This window comes from Gavialis gangeticus, unplaced genomic scaffold (assembly GCF_001723915.1).
Source record: "Gavialis gangeticus isolate Ggan-Ray unplaced genomic scaffold, GavGan_comp1, whole genome shotgun sequence".
Lineage (NCBI taxonomy): Eukaryota > Metazoa > Chordata > Crocodylia > Gavialidae > Gavialis > Gavialis gangeticus.
In genome coordinates this window covers 1,407,683-1,413,970 of record NW_017728982.1, presented here as the reverse complement: position 1 = coordinate 1,413,970, position 6,288 = coordinate 1,407,683, and positions in this window count along the sequence as shown.

The window sequence follows — 6,288 nt, the reverse complement described above, 5'->3', positions numbered from 1 at the left end:
TTTTTTTTTTTTTTTTTTTTTTTAATACAGGCTTGTGTAAACTTTCCTTTACTCATTCGTATGGATCAGGAAATGTCCTGTGGGGGCCAGCTCACGCCTGCGTTGGTCTTTAGGAGACCTGGAAGGTATTTCCATTCCTGCCAGATCTTTCAATGACTTTCTAATCTCAAGGGCTGAGTTTCTGACATTAAGGCGGCTGCTACAACCTCTCACCTTTCTCAAGGAGCCCGCTGAGGACTTGACATTTGGTCTCAGAACAAATATTTTCTTCATAAGCAGCCACTCGCTGGGCCCATGGCTGCACCGACGGAAGAGAGAAGCCGAAGGCGCGAGCGATATGGTGGCAGCTGGGCACTAACAAAAGCCTGAGAAACGAGCGCATCATACACCGAGGCAGGCACACTTTGAGGCATGAAAAAACAGCTCTCAGTTTTGCCAGGGGTAAAATTTGCTACTGCCAGTGTAGGACTACTTTGCTTCTAGCAGCTGCGTTATGCATTTGCAGCTTTTCAGAAGTCAGGACAGCTCAATTTGCCACAGATGAGGCTGTTCATGTGTCCAGAAATCAAGTGAGAGCTTTCAGTGCCTAGGTCAGTAGTTCAACTTTTTAGGCTCAGGGCACCACTCATTAGACTTGAGGCACCCCTTGGAAGGTGCCAGCTCTTAATTTTCACTCATTTTTTGACTACAGAAAAAGAATAGAGCAATTTTTCTGTTGCAAAGAACTCAGACCACAACACGTCTGAATGTTTTTAATACTATGGATTATGGTAGTTGAAATCTCTGGGTTTCTCTTATATCATGTATGCACACCTATCAGTGCATACACTGTGTGATGCCCTGCAGCACCCCTGGTAGGATCTTGAGGCACCCAGAGTGCTGGGGCATCCTAGCTGAGAATCGCTGTTCTAAGTGTACTTTTTCTTTCCTTCACCCCAACACAAGAGGAGCAGTAAAGAATTCCACCTCTCACCTTATTACCAACAACTCTAAGGAAGTAGAGAGAGGAAGTACTAATCTGCAGGGAAAGCAGCTGTTGGCCTAGTACTCAGAGCAAAGGACTGGAAAAAAAAGCAAGTCCTGTTTCTCTCCTGCCACCATATTTCTTGTGCAATGTTAAACAAATCATTTCCCCACCACCTAGGCTTCTCTTTGTACTGAAACAGATGCCATTTACCAACCTCACCAGGTGCTGTGAGATTCAGTTCTTATTTGTGAAGTTCAGTCCCCTCTAGACAGGTGCATCACCATCATCAACACCGGGTGCTCGCTACTCACCATCGCACGCAGCTGGATTGCAATGGTGCTGCAGAACAGTCTTTTGAAAAGCTTGCCCATGCTGCAAGGACCTGGGGGGATGCCCTCTTGGGAAGCAGCATTATACTGCACTGCCTACTGCTTTCCCAAAGTTACACAGGGCTGCGTGACGACGGAAGGATGAGCTGAGTGGCATCGGGCTTTGAGGTCAGTGTTTAATCTTGCATTAAGTCACCAGGGGAAATGAATGCTGTGGTCTCACCCTTGCAGTCTCTATTTGCACACACTGCATTCACCAGTTACTCACAGAGTTTTAGAAGAGCTGGAGCTATTAGGTTTGGGAACGTAATGAGCACAGCAGCCTAGGACTTGGGTGTCTCAGGTGACTGGCAGGGGGGAACTGTGAACAGTGCTTGCAGTTACCCTGCATGGCTCATGCCAGCACTATTCTAGTCCCTGATTCGCAGAAGAAACTGCTACACCCACAGGCTTCATAAAATAATTTTTGAAAAGTGAGGGGTGTATGAGTGTGCATTTTCAGGGCCAGGAGACACTGATATTTTGGAGGTGGATTACAGAATTGTGATTTTAAAAATTCTAATTTTGGCTGTTACTTTGGGCTGCCACTGCAAGTCAAATTCTGAAGAACTAGGATACCTGCCAACACATGAACATGGGCAGAACACAGTTGGGTTTCTGCAGGCATTTGGTGTGAAGACTAATGTTCTTAAAAGATTTAATTCCTAGGGAATGTTTAAATACTGAAGGGTAAACACTGAGTCAGAGACACGCACTAAATACAGGTAAATGCAGCAGGGGCACGTGGGAGCAAAGCCGCAGCCTGGAATTCACTCAATGCCTCTCCTTGTAAATGCTACACTTGGGGCCGGCAAAGGACAAAGCCTCTTTATACTCGCACAAACTGCAGGAAAACAAAACACAAATAAAGAGAGCCAGCAGAAGGAGCCATTTTGGGGGCTTCAACCAACTCAAACCTGGGATGCTGCACTTCACCCACCAAGCTCTCAGCACGCACATTTTGTTATTGTTATATATGCACGGCCAATTCACACACCTGTTAGCAACTAAAGACTCTCAAGGAACCACTAAGCAATAGTCATCCAAGGCAGTGAAAGGTTTTGGAGATTAGAGCAGACAACTAGAAGGATGCTGTGCTCCGTGTCCTGGGGGAGGCAATTTGCCTGGACTGCCTCAATTTTTCAACCTGCAAAAGGAGGGGTAAGGTTGTTTCCTCACCTTGCAAATGGAGAGCTTTGATCTAAATGCAGTGTACTGTCCCAGTGTTACCTTTTTTTTTTTTTATTTTACATCCATCATGGAAACCTGACAAACCTTACTCCCACTAAGGTACTGACATTCTGCACTTTGTTTTAGCAGAATGAAAACAGAAAGCCCTGCTACAGATATTACATTAGTCCAGCATACGTTATAACAGATTGCAAGGAGAGAGACCTTAAATGGAAATAAAGTACGAACCTTGTAACAAGATTAGTCCCATCTAACAAAGGAACCAGGCGAACAATGAACAACAGTTCAACACGCTGTAAACAAAATGCCATCTGCATTTTTGCATTCGATGCAAGTTCCCGCTGCGTGGATCCCATGTTTAAATATTCCAGTTCTTGTAAAACACTTAAAAAGCAACATGTCTAGATCCTGCCTTGTGATGCGTCTGTCCTCTGCATCCAGAGTGTTAATTCCTGCTCCCTTACCCCACCGGGTCTTCATCTTATCAGTCCTCCCAGGAAATGCAAGTATAGCCACCCATCCATTCTAGCAGCAGTAAAAAAAAACCTGCCTAACTCCCATCTGTCTCTCTTTCCATATAGCAACAGGAGGAAAGACCAAATAACCTCTGCTAGCCAAGAAAGCATACACTGAGTTCTTACTCATCTGCTACGTGCCGACGCAGGCAGGTTTACTATATATTACATTGTTTTTCTGGGAGCTCTGAAATCTAGCTCGTCTCAACACCTACAGGTGTTGGTATTTTCTTTCAGCAGCACAGGAAGTGAGATTATGCAAAGAAACCATCTACCAGTTTCCACAAAGTACTTGTGCAAAAAGCACGCCCAGTCCTAGGAGTGTGAGCTGTCTGACAGCACCAGTGCCCAGAGCTCACCCGAGGCAGCTTGGGAAACTCCACTTTGCAGAACAAAACCGAGTGCTGAATAACTTCATCAGTTGATCACACAATTTAATAGATGCCACCTGAGCCCAAAAGCCTTAGCAGAGACATCTGCACCTAAAAATGAGGCAAGGCAGGCACAAGTTAGTAAAGTTGGCACAGAGTCTACCTTTGTGCACACGATCCAACCTAATGACCTCAGTCCAGCAAAATGAGGCATTATGTGGCCTCCGGAGCTCAAGACCTCAGCCTCCCTTTGCACAGAAACATCCAACTCCAGAACTAGTGTTCAAAAAAGTGTTGCTGATGCAAGTGGGCAGGGCTGAAGTGGAACAGGGACCTTCAGAGTCTCTTTGCAAACTTGGCAGGTCATGTGGGAATTGGTACAACTAGGGTGGGCAAACCTGAGCCCTGAGAACGGCTTTGGCTCCTGCAGTAGAGCCTGAAGAACTAGAAGTGGCACTCCAGTTGTTTCAATGACCCTCTGAAGCCCTGCTCCGCATGTGGAAGAAAACAGCCATGCTAGTAGCACTCAATACAACCAGAAGTAAATTATTTCAAGATGCACAGTTGAATTTCCCAGCGATTAGACCAAGGCAGCCAAGTCGGCATGTGATTCTCTCTATTTGGAGGATTTTCTAAAGAAGTTTCAACTGAAAAGTTCCAAAATGGTGGCCTGGAAAGGTAATTACATTAGAGATAATTTAGCAGGGTTGTTGGCTTATTCCATTCAATCAATGCCAAGACCTCACAGAGGCACTGGCTTTAGGCCACGCGGGACCACAAGAATTAACACTCCCCGTCACTCATTCCAAGTGGTTACCTGGCCCATGGCACTGTAGTACCCAACAAGAAAGGGCACCAGAAAGGTCCTAGGCACAGGCAATGCCACAGAGGGCTCTGAATACAGTGACAGAGACCTCAAACTAGACTCTACTCAATGGAGAGCAGGGCAGGGTACGGGCTTGCACTGCCCCTTTTACTATCAACCTGCCTTCTTGACATCAGCCAGAGCTTTTCCGGGGCACAGACTTTAGTGCCCCCACATAAAGAAGAGGCTATAAGCGGAGGATGGAGATCACGCTTGTAGATCATGGGACAGAGGTGCATCTGATGGGATCAGTCAACAAACCTCCATGCCAGCTGATGATTGAACTGGCCTGGCCCCCTTTTGGTGGGCTTACTGAGGAACCCAAGGGCAAGTCCAAAAGCACCCTACCTTCCTCACCCTGAGGCTGAGAGTTAACAAATTTCAGGAAATATGCCCTCAACGAAGACCAAAATCCTTTGGGATGGTCTACCCTGAAAAAAATCTTTGCCCACAGATCTTTACCAGTAAGTCTCCTAGTAGAGATTCAGCTTGGACCAGAGAAAAAAGTTCTTGGCCAGCAATTAAATCACCTCCCCAAACCAAATACACTACATTAACAGATGCCGCATCTACACTGGGGTCTTATGAACACTGCTATGTAATAACCACCGTATTGCAGCAAAACTTGGCAGGATAGCCCAGGCCGAGGTGCATCCTCCTTGCTACCGCATCTTCTCAGCCTCGCCTCTCATTGGTGGTCCTTGTTGGTCTCTGTTCCAAGATGAGCAGAGTCCAGGCCTTCCAAAAGCTAGGTCAGCCCATCAACATATTTTCATGCTCTGCTTCCTAGGACTGAAACTCCACTGCAGTTTGAGACCCTGACTTCTTTTTTTAAACCATCTCCACAGGTGTAAAACAAAAAAAAACAAAAACAATGTTTTTAGTGGAGACAGATTCACACTGTACCGTCACTGGATAACCCTTTTGGTACAAGACAAGCTGCTTGCCTCCTAAACCTGGAATATCACAAGACTACTGCCTAAAATGTCAAAAAAAAAAAAATGCAGCTTGCTGGATATGCCCTGTCCATGCATTTGTTGCTTGCTGGTTAACACCGTGGCATACGTGCATGAAAGAGGTGCCCTAGTATCACATATCCTGCAGTAATCCGTCAGCCACATCTGCACTGGGACCACAACAAATCCAAAACTTCTCATGGAGCAGCTCAGACAACCCAAGGCTATATGTGCTATAACCATCACAAACAGCTAAGCTTACATTACTACTGTTGCCAGATATGGGTAGCATTGCAGACAGTCCTGCGTGTTCTCCTCCTGATATATCTTGTTATGCTTAAGGTTTTGACTGAAGGCAGGACATTTTTCTCATAATCACTAACTCACATCATTCCATCCAACTCAGGAAGCGTTACCTCAGTCACAGAAAGCACAAACCCAAATTAGCCCTTGGATTTTTAAAAGATTTTTTTAAGAGGCTTTTTTTTATTTTACAGCATTTTAAACTGGATCAAGTTTTATTTGCAAGCCAATTTCTCCAAAAACTGAGCAGCATACTTGCACATCAAGTCTCCAGCATTCATTATTCAAGTTATTCCAGAAGTGTATATACTGGTCAAGCCATTTCCAAAAACGCATATAATTGTTTCTTAAGGATGCGATCAGGAAAGTAGGAAGTCAGTTTAACAACTGAGCTAACAAACCTGGGCAAGAGCAATTTATGGCAGCTTTACAGGACAGCCTGGAAAAAATTTGCCAATCTAAGCACACTACCTCACTCGTTCACGTTTGACACTGACATTTCACCAAAACATTAAAATTGATTACTTGGCCTTATCATACTAACAAAATTTGACATGGCTGATTCACAGCAAGTTAACTCTGTGTTCTTTTCTTTGGTTTTTTAACCTGATGCGTTCTGAAAGTCCACAAGTCTGAAAAGGCTGATGCTGTCGGAATAAACATTTATATTTAAGAATTCAAGAGCTTTCTACACCACTGCAGTTGTACATAAATGCTATGTAGCTCTCTGCTGGGCACATACTGAAGCAATT